We start from the raw sequence: 15,053 nt of genomic DNA, 5'->3' as shown, positions 1-15,053 counted from the left end.
GCTGCCTGTGAATGCCCCGTGACGGGAACAGACGCTGGAGGTGGGGGGAGCTGTCCTGGCCTCAGTCCTGGGTCAGTGCTCAGGAACCCGGGTTGGATCTGTCTGTGCACAAGCTGCTGACCTGTGTAAGGAGCTGTAGAGGAAGCATGGGGACATGGGTTGTGGCAATGCCAGCAATAATGACGAGAACACTAACAGTTTCGAGGTTTATGTGCCTGGTGCAGTGTTACTCGTTTTATAAGCATTATTATGTTTAATCACCATAGCCGCCTTAATATTACCCCCAACGTATATACGTGGCTTCACTGAGTTATCCCACCAATGAGCGGTAGATCACAGTGATACTATGACAGTGAACTGTGCCTTCCTTGTCTAGAGATTTCCTTCCAGTGTCTTAAACCTCATTTTCCTTTCCTCTCACTGTACAAGAACCTCACACTCTAAAACATCCCCTTGAGTCATTGACTGATGTTGGAAAGTTGCCTCCAAGGCTGTATTAATATAATGAGGACGGCTGCCATTTGTTGAATGACTCTCATGTGTCAGGTACTATGCTGCTACTTACACTCTCTCATTTAAGCACTACAGTAGGTCCTTGGTTATGTTGAAGATCCATTCCTACGGTGATGTAATGCGATTTTCGCTGAAAGTTGGAACCCACCTACATAAGCACCCACGTCACTCACATGGAGCCCATCCGCCGCAGTAACAAGTGAAACAGTACAGAAAATTTAAAAGAAAGCTAACAATTCCAATAAATAATAAAACACATAAAGCACATATGTACATAGGTCGAAATGACGGAACTTTTTTTTTTTTAAATAAATAAATGGTAGATGGCAAACTAACCACCAAACGACGTACGTTGAGTCTGATGTAACCCAAGGACTGCCTGTACTCTGTAAGGATGTATCACTATTATTCTGATTTTATAGTTCAGGAAACTGAGAATCAGGGGGCGTTTATATAATGTATTTGAAGTCTCACAGTCAGTAGGAAGGAAGGCCCAAGGCCAGCCTGTTGCTTGCTCCGTTGTCTGCCGCCTTCTGACTGAATTTGATGGCTACTGAAAGCGGTCACCACTGGAAGAAGCAGCAGCTGAGACACTATCAGCTGTGCATTGCTTATGGATGAAGGGTCAGAGGTCACTTTTTGATGGGGTAGAAGTTGGACGACATTAAACTTCTGTGTACCAAGCAGAGGCCCTGATGATCAAAGTGGGCCCGGTGACAAGTTGGCAGGCAGGTTTTGTGAACAGAAAGCCACAGGGGCATGCCAGCAGCTCCCTGAGGAAGCAGAGGAGGGATGGTCAGCGAGGGGTGTGACTTCCGAGGCTGTGTGATGGACAGCCTCATCACCTCAGGCCTACGAGGCACACAGGGCCCCTCGGCAGCTATGAGAAGGCGTTTGCGGGAAAATCTGTATTTCACGGACTGAGTCAGGGCTAAATTAAACATTAGGGTAATCCACCACATCTGAATTTCATCGCCATTATATCATTCTTCAGACCTTGTAAATGTTTGTAATGATATTTTTGGTAGGTTGGAGTAAGCCGTCTACATCTGAGGTGTATTACTTTAAATCTACATTTATAGACTAATAAAATGAGGCATTGGCCAGCTCGTCTCCTATAGTCATACCCTCATGAGTATCCAGGCAGCAAAATGAACCAGGGTTATGAGTAAGTGTCCTGAGGTAGCCCTGCGGGCACAGATCCTAAAATACCCACACTGTGTCATTCGTAGGAGGTGTGGGCATGACCAGACCTGTGTCTCTGGACCAGGCATTCCCCTCTCAAGAGAGGCTCAGCGATCTGCATCCCCTGGAAATCTGAGGCCTTGGGAAAACGAGCCATGGCTAGCCCCCTCCCCCATCAATCTTGCTCAAGAACTGGACATCAGTTCTGTGAGATGGCACTGGGGGCTGACCTGGGATGGGCTGTGTACCCACTCATTGCCTGGCACGTGCTGAACATCAACTATATATTATCACAGGTGGCATTACTTTTTTAAACTGAAGCAAAGGACCAATGTTTGACACTGGATCAGAGTGTTTGGAATCAAGACTCTCTCATAGGGAACCATGCTTTTCCTAATGATCTCACATAGACTCAACTTAATATAGGTCAGTATCTCTGTTCAAGTCAGTCTCTGCCTGGCTTTCCTCGTGCTCCTGGTCCTTCGCTCACTCCTGGAAAACGATGGTGAAAGACCTCCCAGTTCCTTCCCTAGGAACTACCGTGAGCCCCTCAGGATGAGCTGGCTCAGAGATTCTCCCCTGGAGGCGGCTGCTCTTCCCTCCCAGGACCCTCCTTCCCTACTGAACCAACTCCAACTCACCTCTCTTTCCCGACTCCTCTGCTCCATCACACATCTTGGGTCTCTGAGTCCTCCAGCTTTGCTCTTTAAACCGAATACTAAAGTCCACAGCTGGCTCTAATCTACAAGACAGCTGGCCCCCCAGGTACGCTCATGCTTGAGAGGAAGCTGCACATCCAAAGTCCTGCTCTACTTAGCTGTAGGGGCAGGGACTCCAGAAACTTGCAATGCAACCCATGGCATGCCTCCTCCAGGAAGCCTTCCCCGCAATGCTGCACCCCACTAATCTCCTTTTCTAACCTCTGTAGTCTTTGTCTGCGCCATGCTTATCCATTCGTTCAGCACACACTCACTGAGCTCCCACTACCTGATGAAGCACATGGTGAACACAGAAGTTCCCACCCTCATTCTTAACACAAGAAACCACATAATCGAATGGAGTACTAAGCAATAAATAAAGTTGGGTTAGGGAACAGAGTCTACTGGTGGCAGGGTTTGGTGGGGATGGGGACAGACGTTTTAAACTAGGGGGTCATCTGAGCAGACTTAGTGGTGAAGCAGATCTGTGGGTAGGAGTGTCCTAAACAGAGGAAACAGCACATGCAAAGTCCTTGAGATAGTCACAAGACCCGTGTGTGGAAGACATAATAAGAAGGTCAGCATGGCTGCCATAGAGCAGGCAGGCATGATACAGACTGTTGGAGTGGGAGTCCGCACCTAGTCATACAAAGGCAGGGCTTCTCTACCGCAACCCTGCTGACACTTTGAGCCAATTCTTTGTTGGCACGAGGGGGGGGTGGTTATGGCCCCGTGCGTTGTATAATGTTTAGCTGCAGCCCGGGACTCCACTCATAAGATGCCAGTATCACTGCAATCCACACCCCCCCCCCATACACACACACACACACACACACACACACACAAATGTCCCCAGCTGTTGCAAATGTCCCCTGGGGGCAAAATTCACTCCTAGTTAAGAAACACTGAACTAAGTCCATGATAAAAATGTGGATTTTATTCTATGTGTAATGGAAAGCCGTTGGAGGGTGGGGAGCCGGGAAATAACGTGACATGACTTACGGTCTTGGAAGGGCACTCTGACAGCTGTTGGGCTGAAAGGCTGTGAGGGAACAAGGACAGAGGCAGGGAGACCCAGGAGGAGGTTCCTGTCATTGGGGTAGAGGGGACACTGGTTTGGACTAAGAAGCAGTAGTGGGATGGGGGGCAGTGACTGGATTCAGAATTTCTTATGAAGCCGCCAGAACTTGCCCATGATTTGACCATAAAAGGTGATGAGGAAGGCAGAACCAAGGATGCTTTCTAGATTTGAGGTTGGACCTGGGAATAATGATGTCATTAAGACTGAACTGAGACTTGAAGAATAGTTTGGGGGTCAGAAATCCTACATTGTAGAGGTCTATTAGTATCCAAGTGGCCATGGACATTCGGATGGAGATCTAGATGTTGTAGGTCGTGTTTGATGCCTGGGGAGCATGAAGTCATCTACAAAAAGAGTGACACAGAAAAGAAAGGATTTGGAGTGGCTCCAGGGCACCCCTCTATTTTGAGGTCAGTAGAAGAAGAAGCTAGCAAAGGAGGTGGCGGAGGAGGCCAGTGAGAAAGAGGGACGGTAGGAAAGCCCCACGTCCCCAAGGCATCCTGGCTCTGTAACTCTGTCTGCCTTAGACTGTCCTCAGCCAGGTCACCATGCAGTTGGGCAGATCCTGGGCATGCGTTCATGTTCAACATCATTGACCATTCCAAAGCCATGATCCAAGCCACGGGAAGACTTCACAGACACCACCTGGCTTAATCCTGACACTAACAAGCGCTATTCATCCCGTTTTATAGTTGAGGAAACAGACACCCAGAGAGTTGTGGTACCTCACCCCCCATCACTCCTGGGCCTGGCACCCTGGGGAGTCTGATTCCATGTTTAGACTCTGTCCACGGTGTCCTTGGCCAGGGGCCCACTCAGTGCCTAGCACAGGCCTCTTGCACAGGATGGGCAGGCAGGAGCGTGGATCCCTCATGTAGGGCAAGTGACTGCTTAGGCCCCTCAGCCACCAAGGTCCAGCATTGGCACCTGGAGTCTGACATCCTCTCCCAGGGCTCTCACATTGGACCTCTTGTCTACAGCCAAGGTGTTTCCTCAGCTCAAACACAGTCAGTGCAGCAGCCCATTCGGTAGGCCGGGGCGATATGGTTAGTCTTATTTTACAGATTAAGAAACAGGCTCAGAGGGGTTCTGTGACTTGCCCACATTACACACAGTGAGGAGAAGGCTGAGCCAGAAAAAAATCACTGTTTTCCTGGATTGCAGTATTCCTGTGTCGAAATAAATAACCCATCCCTGACTTAACCGTTATTCTGTCTTACAACTTTCCCAATCCATAAAAGAAATAAGCTTCAGACAGGCTCGTGGAATTTTCCCAAGCCCGAGCATGGCCAGTCCAAGTTCTGTCCATAATCATTTAAGAAGTTGAAATGACTAGAGTTGAAAGTTTAAAATTTTAAGATTGCTTCTCTCCCCCCTCCCCCCTTAATCATGAAGATGCTTTAAAAAGAACCTTTGAGACATATTTGTTGCTCTATTAAGTCATCCACTTTCTGACACGTCCAGTTCTTTTTCAGAAATAATGAAAAACACCAATGCTTACTTAAAAGCCCCACCCCCAAATAGTTCCTTCCATTTCTAAATCACAGAGAGAGATGCTGACACGCGGCCATGAAATCTGGACTCGGTTTGCTGTGTGGCCGCCTCACAAAGGAACAGAAAAACATTGCTAAGTGTTCACACTTTCCCTATCAAAGGGCAGACACCGCACTCTCCAGCCCGGGAGAAAAGAAGGTAATGCGTTGCATGCCTAGGAGGCATTCTTGGTGGTGTGTCGTGTCCGGGGACAATTGATTCCATTTGTCATGATGAGTTTCAGAAAGTGGAAATACACTTTCCCCTCTCCCCCCGCCCCTTTTGGGCACAGAAAACCTAAGTTGGCATTTGCTTTTCCCTTCAAAGCAAAACAAACCAAAAAACCCCCACCACCACCAAGGTGCAACAGTGATGAATTCAAACAGCCTCTTGGCTGCTTTGCGTGCGCTCCACTCAGGTTCAATACAGTCCCCCGCGTGGAGGGGCGGGGCCTGGGTGTGATTGACAGAGGGCTGTAAACTTACTGGAAGGCGCAATTGGCCTGATGACTGTGTTATGGGGAGCGGTGGCTAGGAGAAAGGGATACTCAGAGAGACGAAAACCACACTGGAAACAAATCTGTTTTCTCCCCTTGGGCCCCACCGCCCGGTAACCTCACATAGAGAAGCCTTAGCTGCCTAGAGAGGAGCGTTCGTACTTCGGTTGGACTGGAATTCAGCATTTGAGGAGATGTCACTAGTAATCCTCTCTGAGGTGGGGTGGTGAGCATGGGGCGGGTTGGGGGTGGGGGTGGGGGCGAAGGATTGGAATGAGCCCCAGGGGAGCATGGGAAATGCAGAAGAGGGGGGAAGGTGAAGCTTCCTTGTTCCAAAAAGAGGCGGTGGATTGTCACTGCTGATCTGCCTGCAGGGGCTGTGTGAGCCGGGCTCTCGGAAAGTTGGGACAGGTCACCTCTGTGGCCCCGCGCTGGGTGTGCGTCACTCTTTCGCACGCCCTCCTCTGAGGAGGGAAGGTCAGGCCTGGGGTCGCTGACAGACTGCAGCTGGGTTGAGGGCTGGAGTTAGGATTGGGTTTGGTGTCCCTGAAGGTGTCAGGTCCAGGGTCCACGCTGCCAGGAGCCTAAAGCTGTTTACAGGAGGGGAGAAGCCTAAACCGCCCCTGCCCCTGCCCCCCAGCCCCCGACGCTGCAACAGCCTGGAACCTCCCTCGTGAGAAAATGTCAGGCTCTCTGCTTGAGAATCTGACAATGTCAACACTTTAATGGCATCTTAGCTCTGCCGTCCTTACAAAAATATACTGAGGGGGAAGGGATGCCATTTGCGGGGACAGAAGCTCCTCCCCGAGCAACTGCACCCACAGGAGCACCAACACGATTATCTGGTCCCAGGCCAGGGAGGGCCGGGGTGCGCCTCTGCTGCTCCAGCGGCGGGAGGAGGAGGTCTTATGCCCCTTGGACAACTGCTGTCACGTTCAGGGGCCAGAATCGCAGAAAGATGTCTCTGCAGGAATGAAGTGGGAGGAAGATGACATGGAAGGTGGGGACAGAGACCAGATGTGATGACTGTTTTCTTGCTGGGTTTGCCAGAGAACACCAAACCGCAGGGATGAAAGCGTTTGGGGCAGTCACGGTTGTGATGATATTGAGTTTGTCCGAAAGAAGATAGAGGGAGAGAGGAGATGGAGGACAGGGCCAAGGGGAGGACAGACAAGGATAGCAGCTCTCACTGGTTCAGGGCCTCCTTGATGGCAAGCACACTACCAGCCACACTGCACACCTTGGTCAGTGACTCTACACACCAGCCCTGTGAGGGGTCATTGTTCTGACCTTATACACTGAGGCTTAGAGAACGTGTGACCCAAGGTCATACGACTAGGAACCACAGAGCTGGCCCTTCACCCGGGCTTCAGAGCCACGCCTTTTCCTAAACCATGCTGTCATCTATACCGGTAGCTTATAAGCTTTTTTTTTTTTTTTAAAAAAACCAGGACTCCGAGTGAAAAAATACATTTCCATCCCGATCCAGTGTGCACATGTATATGTGTAACATAAACACAACTAAAGCGAGGTTCATGAATACTTTCCCTGCTGCATGCAGTGCCCACTAATTGTTGAAAATCGTACTCTGCTCTCTTTCATTTAGAGAGAGAGATGAGTAAATTGATTCCACATCTCCATATGGGCCTTTGAACAACATTTTCCTTTCCTCTGGCCTCTGACAGCCAAGTTGAAATGTTTTCAACTCCCCGCTTGATCTCGTTGGATGCTGGGCAGCATCTTTGCTTCTGAGGCATGTTGCTAATTGTGCACTCTGGACCGTCCCTCTGGTCAGGGGCCATCATCAATCAAATATCTCCGAAATTACAAATATCTGACAGAGACTTGCTCGCTTGGAAAAGAGTCAATCCAGGAAACCATCCAGAAAACATAATCGCTGATCTCAGACCCCGACGAGTAATATTTTAGGCGGTGGATGCATGCTTTCGCAAAAGCAACTATTCCCTCTGTTGTTTCCAGAATCTAACGGTCTCCTCTGTTCTGATGGGGCAATGCACAGTCACCATCTGACACCAAATGCCAAAGGACGAGAGACCGGCCAACCGGTCACCAACACTAGGGCTGTCTTTCTCAATTTCTGGTGAGTGTGCCCAGGACCTGAAACTAGATTGACTTTCAAGGGGGTGTGTGTGCCCCCACTCTGCCCGCGGATTCGGGGGGTGATGTGGTTTCGACGGCGGGGGGCAGTTCCAGGCCTGGCCGAATCAGATGTAGGTCATGGAAAGTGAAGCCCGGATCAGGTGGCCCGGCGTGCGCCGGCCCCGAGGAGCCGCAGCCACGGTGACTTCACGGAGAGCAATGTGCACACTAATTGAGAAAACATGTTCCCGGGATGGCCTCATGCAAAAATCCAGTTACGACTTTTTTTTTTTAATTCCTAAGAATTCCTGGAATAGTTGCCGTGCGTGTCTATACAGCCTCCTGGAGTACTTTTCCTTCTTACTGAGAGGAGCTGTGTTTCTCTGCGGAGGCCCAGGCCAGATTTTTAAAGGGGTACCAGGCTTCCGACCAGTGGGCACATGGACACAGGCCTTGGGAGGAGCAGGGAGAGGGCCGGGAAGGAGAAAGGTCACATACACCTTCTGTCCGTTTCCCAGGGCAAGAGAAGGCAGGTGAGCTCAGGCACTTGCTCCATCGATCTCTGGGCTTAGTAGGGGCTTTCCAGCGCTCTCTCACTCACCCTTACCCTTGACCTCCGAGACTGACCTATGAATCCCTTTTATAGACGAGGAAACTGAGGCTCAGAAGGGTTATGGGATGTGGTCCTAGAACTGATACAATCTGATTTTGGCTCCTTCTGTTAAGTGCACTCACGGCCCCTCCCCTAGGAAGCCTTCCTGGAGGGTGCCTCCTCATTCAGACCTCTCCCTGCTCTGAGGTCTTATGGCCACACCGTCAGCACTTCTTCAGCTGGCTCCCCCGATACTGCTCTCAATTGCTCCGAGTCTAGAAGAGACGGTAATAAAGCCTGCTGACAGGTTTTGTTTGCGCTGCACAGATGTTTGGAAAGTGAAGAAATTATATATTCAACCTCAGAGTTTTGACTTCTCTTGAAAGGTTGGAAGATCTGGCCACACTGGACTTAGAACCGTGCGAAGCAAAGGGGACACAGGGCCTGTCCCCTTTCCATGGCCATCCCATTTGTAGTTTACTGCACTCACCGCACCAGCCCGTGGCCTTGCCTCAGTCACATGACCTGAGCGGCCCTAACGGTCTTTTAATTTTAGAAGCTCCTTGGGCAGGATCATGATTTATATTTGTCGTGACTCCCCTGGTGAGGACAGTGATAAAGATGCTAATTGGGAGAAGGGAAGTCAACCCAGTGGCCTGATAGCTGGGGGACCTCTCTCCCCAGGGGGGTGGGACTGTCCCTGCGCTGACCACAGGAATATGCCATTCAGCAGCAGCTGCTCAGCCCCTGACCTTGGCCTGGAGAACGCGGATGCCCTGCTCTCGTGGAAAAGTCCACAGCCGCCTCCTTCCTTCGCCTGGAAAGTCCATAAGACACACAGCAAGTCCTAAAGCCACCAGCTGTTGGAGGAGGAGGAGGAGCCGTGATGCGGGGAAGGAACCAAACACTCTGAACGCTGCCAGGACGAACGGCCCCGCTTGGGAAGAGCCTTATTTAGAGAGCGTTGTGTAACGCGTCTGAAGTGGGAGCCCGAGGAGAAGCTGCCTCAGAAAGAAAGCCGCCGGAGTGTCCACGGGTCCCTTTCACCCGGACGTTATGAGGCAAAGGAAACGCAGATGAAGAATTTGGTTAAAATTCTGTCTAAATGAGAATGTCCATCACAGAAGGTCAACATATAGTAGGGGTGTCGAACTCAATCAGAGAAGGGGCCAAAATCTAAAATCCAGCCTAAATCGCGGGCCGAATGGTTTACTGAACAGTCATAAACTGTCATTGTGATGGAAACGCAGCGGAGTGCAGTGATGACAGCGCGGTGCGGGCCACATTGCAAGGCCTGGCTGGACGGATTTGGCCCGCGGGCCTTGTGTTTGACACATGTGACATATAGACTTAAAGAAGGCAAAGGTGGTATTGTCTGACCTGAAGTGAAAAGGCATCAAGAAAGGGCCCCCTCAGATCAGCTCTGCCGAGAGGGGAAGGATGGCGGGTTACGGAGTGCCCACTGTGTGCCAGGCCCGGGCTGGAGTCCCGCCGGCAGCATCCCCACTGTGCACTGCGGCCCGGCAGAGAAGGTACTACTGTTCTCTCTTTTCCAGAAGAGGAACTGGGATCGAGAGATGCTCTCCTGCACCTCTGTCCCCTGGTGCTCATCTCTTCTCTCTGCTCACCTGGTCCAACATCCTCCCTGCGGTCAGAGCCCAGCATGGCCACCCCTCCCTTCCAAAGCTCAGGCCACAGGGGGCCTGACGCCCTTGGCATCTCCCATCTCCGCGGGGACTCAACACCAGGTTGTGGTACCCCGTGTGTTCCCCTCCGAGCCAGGTCAGCTCAGGCCCTACCATGCGATGGCATTTCACTGGACTGGGCAAATGAGACCCTCGTGTCACTGTAACCACACCTTCGATCCACAGCGACGAGAGCCTGAGACAGCACCTCCCTGTCCCCCCACCTGGGCTGAGCACACCAGGCTTCCACCAGGCAGTCCTCCGGGGCTCACCCTGGAGCAGCACGCTGCAAGCAGACGGGTGATGCGCACCACGGACCCTGGCTACTGACCCAAGAGCCGAAGGAAAACAGCCCGGCAGCCCCTCGGGGCCCAACAGCAGATGCTCTGTGGCTCCTGGGAAAGGGTCCCGTCACCATGGGCTGTGACTCCCTCCACGTGGCAGGGCTTCTGTGCGAAGCGAGGGGCGTCCCTTCCCACGGCGTCCAGAGCCAGACCCTCTCCCCCTGCAGAGGCCACCACACGCGCTGCCCACACATCGCCTCTGCTGAGCCTGGTGGCGGGTTTGCAGGGAAACCCTGACTGACTCTGACTTACTGCTGCTCATGGAAAGAAAAGGATGCTCCACAAGGGAACGGGGCTGGCCAAACTCGTGGGCAATTCAAAAAGCACCTGCTAGTCCCCCGTGACAGACCACGGTATCAGCCAGTCCCCTCCCTGGGAATCTCATTAGGCCTCCCAGCCTTTTAATTTATTATTATTTTTTACTTCATTAGAAGTCAGCTCTCCAAACTCTATCAGCCTTCCTCCTTTGGTAGTTTTCTCTCCTTCCACTTGGGAGTGAGTAGCCAGTAGTTGTCCCTGTAATCCCCCTAAGACACTCCTTTTGGCCCTTGGCACTAGGAATAACCAAAGGGTTCTAACTGTTGCCCTCCAGCAAGAGGCTGGGTCAGAGGTGAGGATCATGGGAGCTGTTCTCCTGGAGGATAAGCCTAGCGCTAGAAGCACCGTCCCTCAGGTAGCATTGCTAGCCTCCCCTTTTCACTCAAACATCACATGATCGGTTCCCGCTTATTCTCACAGCGTGGGTCCAGTGGTATTAAGTTGATAGCAGCATGTACCCACGTGGTATGAAGTGCTGTCCGCGCTGGGGCGGGTCTGCCGCCTCATCCTCTCATTTGGGGGAGGACCCTCCTGGTGCCACAGGTTGATCCACTTAGGGAAGGAGGGGAGGGCTCTGCCCAGAGCTGTGGGCAACCCCGGGCAAACAGCCTGCCTGTGTTTTTAGTAGCAAATGGCACAGACAGAGGCCGCCACGCTCTAAAAGCCCCTGGCCCTTCTCCCCATTCCCTCCGGTTTTGTGTTCACGGGGGTCATTTGTAGTCACATTCCACTGACAGAGGCAAAGGAGGAGGCCTGGTGGGGCGACAGCACTGCTGTTCCTGCCAGTGGCTTCCGGAGCGTGAACTGCTGCTTCTCAGAGAGCGGAGCCCAGGCCGGCTCCGTCCTCGGTGATAAATAGATGCCCAACATTAAGGCCTGGAAGGAAGAGCCTGGTGGGTAATTTCCAAGGGAGTTCTCAACTGGGAGCAAAGTATCCTTTTAATAAGCATGTAACCATATATGGCATGGCGGGGAGGGGGAGACCTTTGGTTGTCACCCTGACTTCCATCATGTAGTAGAGAAGGTAGGGATTCTCCACTCCCCGCACTAGGTAAATAGGTCACACGTATCCAAGTGTTGCCCCCAACTGCCACTAGCCCCATGAAGGAACACTGGTAATTCAGACGGGTCCTGCAGATTGGGACACGGAAGCCTGAGAAGCTTAGCGACTCGTACAAGGTCACAAAGCTACTTTTCCTCCTGTTTCAAAACTCAGGAGACTACCACAGAAAGTCACCTAACATACGGGAGGAAAATATCAAGAGACCATCCCGATGTTTCCGTCTGATTCTTACTGTCCCGGAGGCCAGCAGTCTATAGAGACTTCTTAAAGGCAGGTGACGGAGCCCTTAGGAGAATACGGGAAGCATCACGGGGCACGAGAAGCTCTTCTTTATCGCAGCCGCCATTATTCTGGTCTTGGCCAAACTTCGTGGCCGAAGAGCTTTCCTGGGGCACATCCACCCACAGGCCGGGGGCCACAGCGCCTCTGTTTCTCCAGCCGCGCTCCTGCCTCTGGACCGTCTTGGCTGTGCTGCTCTTTGGGATGAGGATGTTCACTGTGTCTCTGCTGTCAGGATGCAAGTTTCCTGGGAGTGGGTTGGGGTAGCGTCTTCCATCTCCATGCGTTTGCTTCACGCCACCACCGCATGCTGTTCTGTAAGACGGGCCCATCACGGAGCTGGCTTCTCAGACTAGCTAAGCCTGCGAGCTGACGGTTAGCCGATAGTTTGTGAGATCAGAGGCTCCAGTCACAGAAACACAGACCCTCTGCGAACACAGGCTGTTTGCTCAGGGATGTCCAGGCATTTTTAAGCGAATCCCGAGCAAGCCGGCCACTGCCTCCCGAGAGCAGGAAGTGTTGGCTGCCAGCAGAGGTCTCCAAGACTTACCTGCTCTGAGCCCTGACGCCTCTCCAAGGTCTTTTGGGGAGAAGACAAATGGCTGGGCTCTGGTGCCTGGGTGGCACCTGCATGGCTCCATGCCGGGCCCGGAGGAGCAGGAGTGCATCTCCTTTGTAGTTTCTCTGAGGCTCAATGCGGCCCATGGCGAGGGGCGCTCCTGGGATGTGCAGCGGGAGTGCCGCTGAGATGCATTTGAAAGTGGAATGCTCATTCTCATCAGTTCTATCTCAGCAGGATGAGAAACTTCCCCGAGGCTGCAGCCCTGCCCTGCCCTGCCCTCCCTGCTGGTGTCTGCAGTTGGCTCCCTTCCTGGCCGAGGCACAGATTTCTCCATGGGAGCGAGGGCAGTGTGAAGCTCCATCCCCTCTCCCTCTGGTGCTCTGGGTAGATGTGGGAGGGCAATGGGAGGAGCTCTGAGGACGGCTAAGGGGGGTACAGTGCTAGGGTGCCTGCCCCGAGTGGACCCAGTTCCCAATTCTGTGGTGGGGCTGGGCTGCTGCAGGGGGAAGGTGTGGCAGCAGCAGCTGGTTATAAAATCCTCTGTTACTCCTACGGTTCTCTCAAGCTCGTGTCCCCGTGCCCCAGAGGCCTGGTGCCTCCTAGCACTGTCCCCCTTGAGGCTGCTCTTTTCTTCACCTGCATACAACCATGGGGAAGCAAGGGGGAGAGGTTTGGTCTCATGTGCTGTTAGCCCCGCCCCTCTCCAAGGACGCAAGTGCGGGGAACACTCATTTCTTCAGTGTGTCCTTGCCTGCAGGGCCAGTCTCTGCCCCCAGACCACTCTCACTGCCCCGCCCCCCCCCCCCAAAAAAAAACCCTCTGGGAACGCTGCCCGTCATGGAGTGACAGTGGGGTTGCCCAGGCTGACATGCGACTCAGTCCACAGAAGAGACCCGTCCAGGCCTCAGGTGGACTCTCCAGACTCTCTCCTGCGGCTCCCTCTGCAGAGGCAGAGTTTCAGGTGCAAAAACCTTCACTGATGGCTTCCCGCGAGTGAAGACCCTGGAGATGAGCTACGGGGGGCCCTCCAGCAGGATTCTGGCTCTGCAGAAGGCAGCTGGCGGCACATGGGGGAGGAGGGGCTGGCACGGGCAGAGGGTGCGCACCGCCCAGAGGATGGAGCCAGGCCATTAATCAAGTGCCTTTTCCCCAGGATGACAGACAGGGCGCAGGCACCCCGGAGAGCACTGCTTTCCCTTTCCAGCTGGGAACGCGCGCTAAGCTGTTCTGGAATACCCACAGCACCCAAAAGGCTGCGCCGTGATACTCCTCGGCGCACGGAACACCCATAAATTATCCTCCGTCCTCTCACAACTTCCAACCTGGAGCAACTTGGAAAAACCAGCCGAGCAAGCAGGCTCCTCTCCAATCCCAATTCACAGGAGAAGAGAGAAGTTCAAGCAGAAAACACCTTCCATGAGAAAAAGTGCAGAGGCTTTTGTTGTTGAAAGAATGAGGAACGCGGGACTGGAACAGCGCAGAGCCTCTTGTTGGCCTTGGCTGAGAGATGCCGCTCTCTGCCCCCTGAGTCCTCTGGGTCTTTGCTGCCTGGACCAAGGCGCTGCCCGCCCACCCCTCCAGGCCAGCTTCTCACCTGGCAGCAGCAGACAGCTGGGGGGAGGGGGGGGGAGGCCTGGGACCCAGGAGCCCGGGTCAGTCGGGACTGCTTGATGGAGGCCCCTTGGCATGCAGGCTTCCAAACAAGCTCCGGGGGACCTACCTCATGAATCCCAGCCCTTCTGCTACGAGCGGAAGAGCCCACAGACACTTGCTCAGTTCCTGGCACGGCCCCTCTGGCCCCCTCACCTGGGGATTTGCAGACTCGGTGCACAACCCAGTCCGCGCCGTGCACGGTGCACTCGCCCTCCGGTGCAGACCGAGCTCCGCTGGTCCAGGCGCTCCCCCTCCCGCCCGCGCATCCCTGTCGCTCCCGCCACGCCGCTCATTCCTCTCCCTCACTGGCGCGCTGTCCCCTCCTGGCCCGCCACGCGGCTCCTGCAGGCACCGGGGTGGCCTCCGCACGCCGGGCCATTGGGAGACCGCGAGCTCCGCCGCCAGAGGGACCGCAGCAGCTCCCCGCGACTTGCCCGCCCGCCCGCCCGGCTTGACTCCTGCGCTCCAGCTCCCACTGGGGACACTCTTCTGAGGAGCCTCCGGGTGCACGGAGGTCTCGTCTCCTCCGTTCGGCCTGGACGACCCGGGAGCTCAGCCCCACCGGCCCCGGCCCGCCCCCCGGGTCCCCGCGCTGCGCCCCCGCGGGGCTCGCTGTGCACTCACCCTGCGCTCCGCTCTGTCCCGGCGCTCTCTGCCGAGCGGGAGCGCCTCCCGAGCAGCTTTTACACTCACTGTCTGAAACCCTTAGCCCCTCCTCCCAGACTCCTCCTCACTCTAAATCCGTCCCGACTCCATCTCTGCTCCGGCCGGTCGAGCCCCACACCTGTCTGGGCCCCACGGTGAGGCCCGGCGGTAGATGGTCTTGGGGACGAGCAATCAGTCCTTCCCCAAAGGGCTGCTCCGCTCAGCCAGGGAAGGTGCAAACCCCAGAGGTCAAATGGAAACGCACGGGGGTGGGAGGTGAAGGGCCCTCGCATCCTGAGCGCAGGA

At 54.0% G+C, this 15,053-nt stretch overlaps 1 protein-coding gene across 1 annotated transcript in view; it reads right to left on the bottom strand.

The window, feature by feature from the left end:
* Nucleotides 1-14,853, bottom strand: part of NGF (nerve growth factor) — a 49,085-nt gene extending 34,232 nt beyond the window's left edge. The window contains exon 1 of the mRNA XM_036452888.2: nucleotides 14,727-14,853. The gene's annotated coding sequence lies outside the window, so the exon portion shown is untranslated. The remainder of the gene's footprint in view (nucleotides 1-14,726) is intronic.
* Nucleotides 14,854-15,053: the final 200 nt, after the last annotated feature.

Source organism: Pipistrellus kuhlii, unplaced genomic scaffold, assembly GCF_014108245.1.
Source record: "Pipistrellus kuhlii isolate mPipKuh1 unplaced genomic scaffold, mPipKuh1.p scaffold_m20_p_24, whole genome shotgun sequence".
Lineage (NCBI taxonomy): Eukaryota > Metazoa > Chordata > Mammalia > Chiroptera > Vespertilionidae > Pipistrellus > Pipistrellus kuhlii.
Note: the sequence above shows the minus strand (reverse complement) of the source record. Positions and strands in the feature narration are given on the sequence as shown.